The sequence below is a fragment of the Balaenoptera physalus genome (assembly GCF_965194825.1).
Source record: "Balaenoptera physalus genome assembly, chromosome: 9".
NCBI lineage: Eukaryota > Metazoa > Chordata > Mammalia > Artiodactyla > Balaenopteridae > Balaenoptera > Balaenoptera physalus.
Window position 1 is genome coordinate 16,024,471 of NC_138888.1, and position 13,804 is coordinate 16,038,274.

At 49.0% G+C, this 13,804-nt stretch overlaps 1 protein-coding gene across 2 annotated transcripts in view; it reads right to left on the reverse strand.

Annotated features, from left to right (window-relative positions):
• Positions 1-13,804, reverse strand: part of PPP1R14C (protein phosphatase 1 regulatory inhibitor subunit 14C) — an 86,515-nt gene that overhangs the window by 21,615 nt on the left and 51,096 nt on the right. The window lies entirely within an intron of this gene.

The window sequence follows — 13,804 nt, forward strand, 5'->3', positions numbered from 1 at the left end:
CTACCTCTCATTCTGTCTGTTACCTGATCTTCCCCACATCTCTGAGAACGCTGAGAGAAAATCGCATTTAGGAGAGGGCTGTAATTTTGCATTTCCCCTTCCCATGAGGAGTCACCTGCAGGCCAACTCGTCCCAGCCACAGGGATGGCCGAGGGGTGTCTGCAGAAGCCAGGGAGAAACCTGTGTGTGGGACACCTGTGCAGACACCTGGGCTTAGCTGCTCTGTGCCAGCTGTGTTGTCTGGTCCTCAGGGGCAAGGCTGACTTTCTGAGAACTTCCTTTCTAGTAAAATGCACTTACTAATAGTGCTCAACCATTCTTTTTCCTGCTCCAACACAAAAGTGAGGACCCAAGTGTTTTCAGGAAACGGAGGAATATTATACACCACTGTGAATAAGAAGAAGAAATATATATATTGGTCTCTGCCCCAAGTTCCTGACACAGAGCACCTAAAACCCTTGTAAATAGGGGTGCTGACTTTTGTTTCTTTACTACAGTGAGATATGCAATCCATATTGGAAAGCCCAGATAAAGCAGAAGGAAAACTGAACCCAAAGCAGAGGGGCAAGTCTAACATCTTAGTCTTATTAAGGTTAAAATCTCTTTAAAAATTTTTAATAATAATACTCACAAAAAATGGGGGGGGAAAAAAGCATATCTCCTTAGAAAATTCAAATGACCTTAGAACTAGGAAAGAACGCTTCTTACTGGAGAGTGGGGATAGGAATAAAACTAAAACATAATCACCTGGCTTCCGAGGATGTCAGGAAAACCGTACAGGGGTAGCAGTGTGATCTGCCTATAGGAATATTGGACAGTACGTACCAGGCCCTGAGACTCAACCTACATATGGCAGTGAACACAGCATCACTGCCCTCCGCTTAGAGCTGGCTGAGCTCTGTGGCTTTCCCCTCCTTCACTAGAAGCCATCCATCCCACACTTTCATCCAGCCAGCCTGTCTCTCAGACCGGTACAGAGCTGCTGTTTCAAATGAGATGCCATTTTTAAGCCCTCTCCAGGGCAGAGCAGGGAGATGGGTACAGATGTGGCCTCCATTGGGGGGAGGATGCTGGAGGATCCCAAGGCTGTACTCCGTTCAGTCAGGATGCTGAGCACTGCTTCCCTGTGTGGGTACCAGCCTCCCTGGCGACTGCGTCCCCTCCACCCTGGCATTCTCTTGCCCCAGTGCTGCCTGTGCCCGACTTCCTATTTTGTGTATATTTGAAATTGTGGCTGAAAGTAAGACTGCAGGGGGAGAGGGGAGTCATTTGGGGAGCCACCAATAGTGGTACAGCTCTCAAGGGTCTGCCAGACTTTCCACAGTGAAAGCACCAGTGGGAACTGAAACACCAACAAAGAAACTCACTAGATTACAGAACAACTGGCAGCCCATGTACACAGATTGCAACTGGGAAGCCACAGTGTGGATAAATCACGCATGGACCACGTGGACCCTCCCCAGGCCAAAGAATGCTGAAGCCACGGCAATCCAGCCTCTGGAGCAGCGCCGGGCACACGTTGTGTGTGTATTCTAGCAAATGTGGCTCAAGATTAATTCACCTACGTCCACAGCTTGGCGTGGCTTTAATAACCACCGTGTGAGGTCAAAATACCCAGAGCCGATTTCAGCTGACTCTGTTCAAGAAAAGCCAAGCAAAAGCGATAAACCCACAAGTATCAATCTGTGTAACAGTCTATACAGCCTCCCGCTAAGTTCCCCGACTCCTCCCCCAAAACCGTCATGTGGGTTCAGCATTTATACGTGGTTTGGGCACCAAGTATGTATTTATGTCACGGTTTAATGAAATCAAGCAGAGGAAGCAGGTTGTAGAAACTGTTCAAGTAATCACAGCTAAGGGGAGCTCTGTGTCTGCTGTTCTGAAAGGAACTTAAAGAATAAGCGAACAATGCCCCCGTCAGAACAGCACAGCCGTGGGTTTCCCTGCAAACATCGTGCAGCTTTGAAGCCCCGCCACATTTGGTCAAACAGGCTTTTACTTGCATAGCAAAGCAGAGTCGCACCCACGCAGCACTATCTGCAATTAGGTGTCCTCTCAGCACGACTGCGCTGGGCTCTCCCGCAGGCGCTGACCACATCTGACCCAGTTTTCCCAACCCTTGAGGTCTGGGCTGTATTTCAGTTTAAATTCGCTAAGATGAAATACAGTTAAGAATCCAGTTCCTGAGTCACCTTAACCACGTTTCAGGGCTCAGCTGCCACACGTGGCGAGTGACTGCTGCACCAGTGAAGACACAGGGCCTTTCACACCGCTGGACAGGACTGGCCCTTGAGTCCACTCACCCTCTGGCCCAGACAAAGGGGAGCCTCCTCCCCTCTCAAAGGAGCTTGACAGGAATAAAGAAAACAGCTAGCATCGCAAGGTCACTACCATGCCCCAAGGGCATGTGGCTGGGAAACCCTGGCCTGGGCTTTGCAAGTGGGAAGGTTGATGCAAAACAAGTATTCACTGGCTGAGTAATTATAACAAATCACTAGACATCAGCATTTTCTCCCAACCTATGAGTTTCTCATTACCCCCACCCACTTCTCTCAGAGGCCAGGAGGAGGTCAGGCTCAGCACGTGTACCAGGAGCGTGGAGCAGGGTGGGTTCTGAAGGTTGGCGATACTGAAACCAAAGCCCCACTGAGGACATAGAGATGGGGGCCATGGAGGTACATGTAGGAAGAAAAGACTGATCTAGTATCAAGCATAGAATCCTGTGTATATTTGGTATTAAATATTTTTAATGAGTGTAGCAATAGTCCAAATTCAAATTGTTCTCTTGAGCTCTATCGTCTGTATAAAGCAGTATCACTGAACAACCTTGGTGATAGATCAGATCACTTACCAGGGAGTGACCACACCCACAGCCTACTCTGGTTTGCCAGAATCTAGCTGTGTTTGGGGAATTTCCCCACGTTAAAAATAGATCTGCAAACAGGGGCTCTGGTGACAAAAACGAAACAATCTCTTCGGAGTGGCTGGGGTAAGTCACCCGCTAACAGCACCCTATATTCACCCTCCTGTCGATACCCACAGAACGAGGCCCTTGACCATGTCTGTGCATCTTTCTGGTTGTGTGTCGCTGCGCACCCACCGTACACGAGCACAGTATCAACACCGTGAGGCCCTGCTCCGGAGGGGCAGCCGAAACACAGAAACAAATGATCTCCAACGGCACCAAAAGACAGAGACAAACCCAAAGGGCTTTATGATTAAGGAGGGGGAAAACCTCCTCCTGGGGCAGGCGGGGAGGGTTTCACAGAGCAGAGAGCATGTAAGCTGGCCTTGTGGAACGGCAGGATTTGGATAGGTTTAGAGGGGGAGAGAGAACACCCAAAAGAGGCAGAATGGTATACACAGAAGGCAAAATACAAGGGTTGTTCTAAGTACAGGGTGTAGAAAGGTCCCTGGCCTGGGGGTCAGACAGCTCTGGGCTATGAATATTAATGACTATGAAAGCCAGAATGAGAGCTGAGGCAGGTGGGGTGCTATAAGGAGTAGTGAGGAGTGCGGCAAACAAGAGAAAGCATGCCCCAAGGAAAGGCAGCAAAAAACAAAACAAAACAACCCTCCATTTCCAACTATTGTAACCTTTTAGGGACATGTGCTCTATGCTGCCAGATTTTCCAAGTTTTCAGAAAAGCTGAAAATACAGATTTTTAATGTTAAAGTATCTTTTTTTTTTTAAGTTGGTTTACAATTCTTTAAAATATTGTGAAAGACAAACAAAATCCATCAGCCTTCATGCTGCCAGTTTCTCCTCAGCCTGCAGAGACTGTAGCCAATGAGGGCTCCAGAGCAAGGGTGGGAAATGCTGGGAGAGCTGGCCCAGCAGCAGGGCCCTGGGAACGAGGAGGGGGCAGGGGGGGCTGCTGAGAAGCGGCTGTGGTCATCCCGTGGGAGGTATCAGGGCCTGGATGCCAGCTGTGGCAAGGATGGAAAGATTTTAAACAGTGATTTTAAACAGGAAGGGAAAAGGGATGGAATTTGGAGATGAACTGGATGTTGGAGGAGGGAGAAGGGAAAGGTAGAAAGAAGATGCAGGTTTTGAGCCCGTGAGATTTTGGAGAAACATGCAGTGACAGAGAGCACGCCTGGGACCTCGAAGACACTCACAAACCAACAGGCAGGTCAGAGGGAAGCCACCTCCAGCACCCCCCGACCCTATACAGAAGGGGGACCCCACGCTGCCACTGCACAGGGACACATGGTAGCGCCGAGGGCCAGAGGCACAGCCCCGCGCAGGCAGGACCTCAGCCGGGCCTGCGACCACCTTGGGCTCAGGCACCAGGATGCAGTGATGCAACGAGTATTGTGTTCCCGAAACAGACGGCCTGCGGTGAAAACACACATGCACACTCACACACACTTCCAACTTGCCAGAGAATTCACACCACGAACCCCGTCAAGTGTGGCGTCAGCTGCTAAAAAAATACAAATGCTCGCTGATCTCCACAACAGTGACGGGGGCAGGAAGGCTGATGCTAAAACTGCTTGAAAGTGGATGATGATTTTCACGCTTCACAACACACAGCTTAGGGGCTCCCCGAAAGTGACAGTGGCTCACAGCTCTCTGCCTCTCTGCCCCAAGATCAGGACGTGAAGGACCGTGAGATTAGAGTGCTGTGAACACCGTGGCAGTGAGGGAGAAACGTGGGCAGCAGGGGTCGGGGTCGGGGGGCACTGGCCTATTCTGACAGCCCACACTCCCCAGGGCTCCCCTCCACAGGCCTACGGGGAAACTGGTGTAGGAAAAACCTAAGAAGAACAGAGGCACACCAGCTCCCAGGGACTATGTGAGTAGTATTATTTTCTCTGTGAAAATATTTACATTTCATGTTTTCATTTTAATGACAACCCAAAAACATTTCTATAAGCAAGCGCATTTATTCTAAGAATCATCTGGATGACCATTCTGTATAATCAGATCAGCCCTGTGTTTATCATCAAGCAGAATTAGCTTAATGACCTAATGAGAAAAAGGCCAAAGAGTAGCTTTAATGCATAACTGACTGACTTATTCACACCAAGTGAAGCCCGAAGCCATCGCTCAAAGGACTCTGTGCTACCCCCAACTGTACCTAATTCCTCTCACAGAAAGAATGACATCAGCCGTCCCAGGTGATTCACGTTGGACATCTGAGTTCCGTTGGTTGGTTACTTTGTGTTTAATTTGCAATTTTGATTTTGTAATCGGAAGAACCATAAGCATACAGAGTTTTCGTTTTAAGTGGTACATATCTAAATATGATCGTATTAAACCTTTAAATCAGCCCTGGAATCTGCAAGAAATTTTTTCCGCTTAAAAGGGAGCCCAGCCTACCCTATGCACATCACTTTGGAATATCAGAACAATGGGGATGAAGCGGAGGTCTGGGAAGCCTTCAGGAGGAAAACAGGCCACACACAGAAGGACAGAGAATCAACGTCACCAAGATTCCCAGCAGCAACGCTGTGAGCTGGAAGCCAAGGGAACAATCATTCCAAAATCCTGAAGGGAAACGATTTCCAACCTGGACGCCTACGTCCCCCCGGACTGTCGACTAGAGTTAGAGAAAAACTATAGACATTTTATGACACATCAGGCCTAATATCTTATATGTTTACCTCCCATTTCAGGAAGAAGTGCTCCAGTGAAACAAAGAAATAAACTAGGAAAGTCATCTGTAGCTGTGGACCATGAAGGCCAGAGGGCATAAACAAATCAAGACTGAGGGGGGGAGGCTTAAAGAGCTGGGAAGCTGAGTGAAGAGAGAGGAGATGAGCCTATTTTAAATACGGGCATGGGGTCCGGTGCCTGATGGGCACACATCTGCTGGGCCGCTTCGAGGGGCTGGGGCAGGAGAGGCCTTAAATGGAACTAAAATGGGGTAAACAATTGGAGGTCATTCCAACTTCAACACTGGCGAATGGTACCATCCCATGTTACTAACATGTCCCTAATACACACTTGTTTTAGAAGCTAAATAACCTTCAAAGGCTGAAGCTTGCTCAAACAGCAAAATCCCCCAAACTCCTCCTCTAAAAAGATTAAAATATCCAGACTGAACTTCATCCTATGCTGAAGTGAAGGGATGCTTTAAATAGTATGCAGAGAGGCTGCTGTCCTTGCTGCCCAGGAGAGCAGGTCTGGACGCCCCTTTATACCACACTCCCCACAGCTAAGGTTCATTTCTGGGGCATCAGAGCATACAAATGACGGCTGCAGCAGAAAGCAGAAAAGCCACAGGGCATGCCCTGTCCCGAGCGCCCCCCTTTCCTCCTGCTTAAGAAAACACACTGTGATACCAGTGAGCAATACTGACATTATTTTACAAACACCCAGAATATGTTTTATGTTTTGATAGTTCACTACCTTTATTTGGTACTTTCACTATTATCATTGAACCAATTACTCAGGACACATCCTCGTGTCACAGCAGCCCAGTTGAGGACTGTCACCCTAACACTCAACAATATAAAACAAATGCCAGCTCAGAGATATAAAGATCCACACTACTGGTCACGTGAAAATCCATGTGACATCTATTTATTGAGGACCTGCTATCTTCCAGAAACTTTCTAGACGCCGGGGATAAAGAATGAACAAGTGACAAAAATACTTGCTCTCACGGAGATTAAACCCTGATGGGAGGGCTTCTCTGGTGATGCAGTGGTTAAGAATCTGCCTGCCAATGCAGGGGACACAGGTTCGAACCCTGGTCCGGAAGATCCCACATGCCGCGGAGCAACTAAGCCCGTGTGCCACAACTACTGAGCCTGGGCTCTAGAGCCCTCGAGCCACAACTACTGAGCCCACGTGCCACAACTACTGAAGCCCGCACGCCTAGAGCCCGTGCTCTGCAACAAGAGAAGCCACTGCAATGAGAAGCCTGCTCACGGCAACAAACAGTAGCTCCCGCTCGCCACAAGTAGAGAAAGCCTGCGCACAGCAAGGAAGACCCAATGCAGCCAAAAATAAATAAATAAAATAAATAAATTTATTAAAAAAAAAAAAAAACCCTGATGGGAAAGACAGACAATAAACACCTAAGTACAATATACGATGTAGCAAATGGTGATAAATATTTTCAAGAAGAAACAGCAGAGGAGAGGGAGAGGAACTAATACGCTGGCTGGAATTTTAATAGGGTGGTCAGAGTAGTGAGAGAAATATCTGAAGAACAGACCTGAAGAAGGACCGTGCTGAAATCTGAGGGAAGAGCACCAAAGGGGAACAGAGCAGGTGCCCAGCTGAGTCTGAGAAGCAAGGTTCCCAGGGTCACTGCAGTGGACTTGGGGTAGGGCCCCTGTAAAGACTCTGACTTGGACCCCGACTGAGACAGAAGCCTCTGGGGGTCTGAGCAGGTCATGGCGTGATCTGATTTTCTTTCTTTTTTTTTTTTTTAACATTTTTATTGGAGTATAATTGCTTTACAATGGTGTGTTAGTTTCTGCTGTATAACAAAGTGAATCAGCTATACGTATACATATATCCCCATATCCCCTCTGATTTACCTTTTACAAAGGCTCGCCCTGGCTGCTTTGTGAAGAAAGGGCTGAGGGCATAGGCAGGACCACTGACAAGGCCGCAGAAATAACTGGGTAAGAGATGACACTGGCTTACACCAGGGCGACTGCACAAAATGTATTCTGTTCTTATTTGGGTCACTGCTAATCCAAACCTCAAAGGGCAAACTCCATGCACGCTGCCTCCCCTCCAAGGGCAGCCGGGGTGGGCCTCCTCCACCCCCAAATCTCTGCCCTTCCTAAAACATTTAGCAATTCGTTTGAACAAATGATTGTCTCTGGAGAGATAATCGTAACTCTCCAAACACGGTTTTTAAAAAAGGACTCAGAGTCAGGGCAGAAAGGGTTATATGTCCCATCCTTGGTCCCAGTAGCTCATGAGGCCACATCCTTCTGTGATAAAAGGACACCAGGGAGATCTGGGTCAGAACCTGCATGTTCCCACACAGGCCTCAGGCGGCTCTGCTTCTCAGCACATATGACACCCCTCCGGCAGGGGACACATAGTGGTGGGCCCAGTGCGCGGAGTTTGGAGCGAGACAAGCCCAGGTTTAAATTCTGTCCCTGCCCCTTACAACTGGCGTGAGCGGGGCAAGATAACTCCCCTCTAACCCTATCTCCCACACCTGTAATTCTCAGGGCTGGATAAGAAGCTGGCCTGAAGGTGCCTGGCCAGGTGGTGCAAACTAGCAAATGGTAACATGACCTCCGAAGGTGCTCAGTTGACTGGGCACTTTTGATCACTTCATTCCTCTTTAAAAATAAATAAATAAAGTTCAATGTAAATGTCTCTTCCAAGAACTCTTTCATTCCTGATGCCTGAAAATGATAAGTAAAGACCTAGCACATTGACAACTTGTTCAAAAACATAAGGATTAAGAGGAGAAAAAAAAGAAAAAGAAAAAGAAAATGTAAGCAAAAATCCCCAGATGCAGAGCTTTCTGGAAACGATAACACTTGGTTCTGCATTTCTGCATCTGAACATTAAAGATGCACAACTGGTTGCTAACAATGGCAAAGTGACAAGAAAACTGGGAGGTTGTTCCTAATAAGGTATTTGAAAATAAGGGATGGCTAAGGCAGATCATAAGGATGGCAGGGACAACTTTCTTAGCCACGGCACACCTGAGGACAGTGAGGACGGGACATCCGAAAGGCTCTAGCTACAGCAGATGGACAACCACCATCCCCATGCCCCCTGGGCTGCCTGACAGCGGTGCCTGGCCTCTGACCCTCTGATCTCCATGGCAGCACCTACATCATGAGGAACACCACACGTAAGCTCCCAAGTGGGTACCGAGGGAGTGGGGGACACAGACATTAGGACACCATGAAAAGACAGGAGGGGTGGGCAGCTCCAAAACATAATACGAACAAGGCAACTCAGCAATGATCTCCAATTGGTCCTGGACTGCAGCAACGAATGAGGACACTGGGGAAGAATAAAGTAGTGTGCCAAAGGACAGGGCTGGTGTCGTCCAAGGAGACGAGAGCAAGAGGCAATGGCCGTGCAGCCTGTCTCTAAGAAGTCACACTTGGCTATGACCCGCCTCCCATCCATTCAGTGATCTGGCCAGGAATGTCTTTTGATAGAAGATGGTATACACTCACCTTTGCAGTAGAACTGCTTAGGGACCAAGCAAAACTTCTTAGGCTGGAAACCCTCAACTTACCCCCAGGGTGTCACAAAGGCAATTAAAAACTCAACGTCTGGTACAGCCCAATTCTTAGAGAAGGCAGTACTCCCAGCTACCAAAACTTTCACTGGATCATTCCGATGGAAATATGGAGTCACCGTGGTATCAGATTCCCTGAACATGGAACACTGAATCCAGTCATTTTCCAGCTCCTATCTTGGGAAGGCTCCTAAATCAGCCAAATGTCTTCAGGACTGACAGGTGCAGAGAAGACCAAGACTGAGAAGATGATGTGGAAATGCCACTTGGAAGAGACACCAGGCACCGAAAAGAAATTGTGATTTCCACATGGAAACTTCCAGGTGCAGACCGGTAGCCACGGTGCAGATGGAATTCGAAAGACTTGGTGAAAGGAGCTATCAAGTCATGAGAAGACGTGGAGGAACCTTCATGCATGTCACTAAGTGAAAGAAGCCCATCTGAAAGGACTACCTACTGTATATGTATGTCATACTGTATGACATTCTAGAAAAGGCAAAACCATGGAGACAGTAAGAAGATCAGTGGATGTCAAAGGCTCACAGGAAAGGAGGGATGAATGGGCGGAGCACGGGGCATTTTTAGAGCAGTGAAATCATTCTGTATGAAACTGTCATGGTGGATTCATGTCATTACTGTCAAATCCCACAGAATGTGCAACACACAGAGTGAACCCTAATGTAAACTATGGACTTCAGTTAATAATAACGTAACAATATTGGCTCATCAGCTTAACAAATATACCAGACTAGATAGCAGTTGTTAATCACAGGGGAAACAGAGGGAGGAGCGGGGACTGTGAGGGGTGTATGGGAGTTCTGCACTTTCCGCTCAGTTTTTCTATTAATGTAAAGCTGTTCTTAAAATAAAGCCTATTGGGCTTCCCTGGTGGCGCAGTGGTTAAGAATCTGCCTGCCAATGCAGTGAACACGGGTTCGAGCCCTGGTCCGGGAAGATCCCATATGCCATGGAGCAACTAAGCCCGTGTGCCACAACTACTGAGCCTGCGCTCTAGATCCTGCGAGCCACAACTACTAAAGCCCGCGCACCTAGAGCCCGTGCTCCGCAACAAGAGAAGCCACCACAATGAGAAGCCCACGCACCGCGATGAAGAGTGGCCCCCGCTCGCTGCAACCAGAGAAAGCCCGCGCACAGCAACGAAGACCCAACGCAGCCAAAAATAAATAAATAAATACATTTATTAAAAAAAAAAAAAAAAAGCCTATTGATTAAAAAAGAAAGAGAAAGACTACTGTTTGGTGGTGACAACACATAGCAATGTGAGAGGCTGACCCTCCCGTTAATGGCCACGTGAATCCTTGTTACAGTATACGGAGGTGTAAAAGGTCCCAAGTGTGAGTCAAACTATGACATTCAGCCAACTTAGGTGCATCCAGGCTCTAAGCTCCACCGCGGACCAGGATGAGGGTGTAGGATGAGGACCCTGGGGGAGACTGAAAGCAGCCTGCTCGGCCTGAGTGGAGGGTTCGACTCCATGCTGAAAGGGCCACATCGGTGTCAGAGGGTACATGCGCCCAACTGCCATTGGTCAAACACCAGTCTCGGGGAGACAGGCCAGCCCTCTCGTCCCCCCTTAAAAGTCACTTAACGAGAGCTTCCGTGAGAACTCAGCAGACCAAAGGGAGAGCTGCTTTACAATTAGCATAATAATTTACATTTAATGAGGGCTTACTCTGTGTAGGCAATGTGACTATTCAAGGATACCTTGCCCCCTGACCCCTCCTCTCCCTCTGTCCCCACCATCAAATCATCACCAAGTCTATCAATTCCATGGCTTAACTGTCTCCTGAACCTGCACTTTTACCACCTCCCAAGTCTAAGCTAAATCATCTCTTGCCTAAATTATTCCAGGACTCTCTTAATGGCCTCCACACATCCACTCTCATTGTCCCTCCAAATAGTTTCCAACTTTGAGAACACAAATCTGTCATTGCCCTGCTGAGAACCTTTAGCGGTTTCCCATCATTCTTAAAACCCAAATTCTTAACACAGTCTACCAGGCTCTGGATGCTGGGCCCCTGGCCTCCTCTCCAGCCTCATTTAATTCCTCCTCACGCTCCCCACTTAGGCCTCCACAGGGCCTTTGCACATGCTGCGTGCATATGTGGTATGCAATACTCATTAGCTCAGCAATTACTTCCTTGGTCTCCCTTGTAATGAGGTCCCCCTCCCCACCCCTAAAAAGTGCGTTCCTAACACCATGCATCTCTCCTTTGTGCACTTACCAATAGATAAAATTTACATCTGTTGGTCTCCCTCCCTAAACTCCAAGTCCATAGAGCAGCGCCTTGCACAGGGCCTGGCACACAGTAAACCCTTGATAATCATTCTTTGAGTTAAAGAGTGAACAATTCCCAGAGGTGGGTATTATTATCATCTCTATTTTACAGATGGAGTGTGTCAGGGTCTTGACCAATGGAGCTGATAGATTTAGTTTCAAACCCGGACAACCTGAGCCAACATGCGTGCTCTACGTCTTTCAGGATGAGGCACTGTTGGGGAAAAGCCCTCTCCCTTTGATTTCCGTGACTTCTGGAGCAGCGAGGGAGGATGGCGGAGCCCTGTCAGTGGTGGGGGGCCGGCAGCCAGGGAGCCCTCCAGACACTCAGCACATCAGAAGCAGCCGGGGCACCCGCGGCAATCTGGAAGCAGTTCTAAATTTCCATGGACCACACCCTTTGTGAGACAGAAGCGAATGGACTCAGGGTTTTAGGGCAAGTCTGGGAATGACTAACCATTTCCAGAGAACATGCTAAACCGCCAGCTGGAGGCCTGGGCCTCACCTGTTACGAATCCTATGGAGGTTTTTTGATTTAGACATTGCTGTTCTCTGAGCCTGTTACATCTGCACCTGAGGGGACTGTCCAAAGGGCAGGAGCCAAGGGCTGGGCCAGTCCCCACTACCCTCCACTCAGCAGGGAGAAAGGAGTGCTCCCCAGGCTGGAAGCTGGAACTGGATGGATTTCCTTAGGGTGCAGAGGATAAGCCTAAGTCTGGAGACTTGGGTAGAGAAGGGTTCAAGGTTACCGAGAAAAAAAAAACCTCAACTGTTCTGTAGAAGCAAGTAATTAGGACCCTGACAGCAGGAGGGATGGTTGTGATGTATCGCCAAGTCTCCTGGGGCTAAAATCGAGTTTCTTTAAGATCTGGTATTTGGAAACTTACGTGGTTTTAAAATGTATGTCCGGTAATTGTTTATTATTGTTCTCCTACTAAAGTACTCAATTTTTAAAATGTCAACTGGTTGCAACCATGCCACTGAAGATTTAAAGTGTACTTGAAGAGAATTGTAAAGTGTGCCTTGGAGACTCAATGTGGGACGGCAAAAGAAATCAAAGGTTGGGAAACCCCAGGTGCACGATGAAAGCAGGGGGAGTGGGCAAGAGCTCCCTTCTCCAACTGTTGATTCCCCACTTGGAGAGATTTTTCCAGAGCACTTCTCGGCTAGAAGCTTGAAGGTTTCTTTCTCAAGTCATGATGCATAGAATACCTGCCCCCGAAGCCCCCTGTGGAGACGCAGATTCCTGGGCACCCCCCTCAGGGTCATCTGGACCCTAACTTGTAGGGAGGAACTCAGAAACCCCACAGGTAACCGGAGCCCAGGGGAACTGAGGCCAATTACAGCTTGCAAACCACTGCTTCAGGAGGTTCTGAGTGTCTTCTAAGATAGCGCCAACAAAAAAAGGAAAAGCCTTTCCTTGTCCGTGATGGCTGATTTCCACAGCCCTTTAAAAACCTTCATTCTGCACCGGCTGCCTACCAGGGGCTGGGCAGGGGCTGGGAGCTGAGGACTAGACCATGAACAACACAGGAGGCCCACACCTGTGCACAGAGGATGCCGACGGAGGCAGGTGGCCGCTACCCAAAGGCACGCTGCTGCTTGGCCGCGGCAGCCAAGCTCAGCTAAGTGAGCAGGAGCCGGCCGCCCTGTCGCGACCCAATCAGGGGCCCGGGAGCTTCTCTCCAGGCCCAAGGCCACCGCTGCTCTGCTGCTGCTCAGGACCCTCTGCAAACAGATGGCACTGCTGCGATCACCTGAGTGTTTCCCAACTCCTGCCGGGGCCTCTGTTTTGGAAATGAGTCCCCAAAAAGCCATCTTCCATAGTTTTTGTAATTGTGCAGGTCTTAAACACAGGAAAATGCCCAGGATAAAGGGAGCTGCGGCAGGGGACCTGAGCCATCCACCAACCCTCACCAAGGAGCTGCCCTCCTCCCACGGGGGACGGAGGCCATCTGACAACAGCGCAGCCAGAGCAGGGCCTAACCCAGGGCCTCCTCCGCGTCGACCGTGGCAGTCAGGGGACAGATGTCACAGGCAGATTGCTTCCACACTGGAAAGCGATACCTACCACCAGACATCCCATAACAGCCTGGAATTCAGCAATCTGCCAACCTACAAAGCAGCCCTTTAACTTTTGGGCCACCGGCCCCCTTCTCCCTCACTTCACAGATCCCAGGGACGGGGTTAACATCAAATTCAATTCAAACACTTGGTGCCTTTTACACGCAAGCCAAGCGCCCTCCGGAGCCACAGGTCTGCTGGAGCAGCTTCTGGGAGCGGGTGCTGGTGAGAGGAGGTCCACAGTGGAACC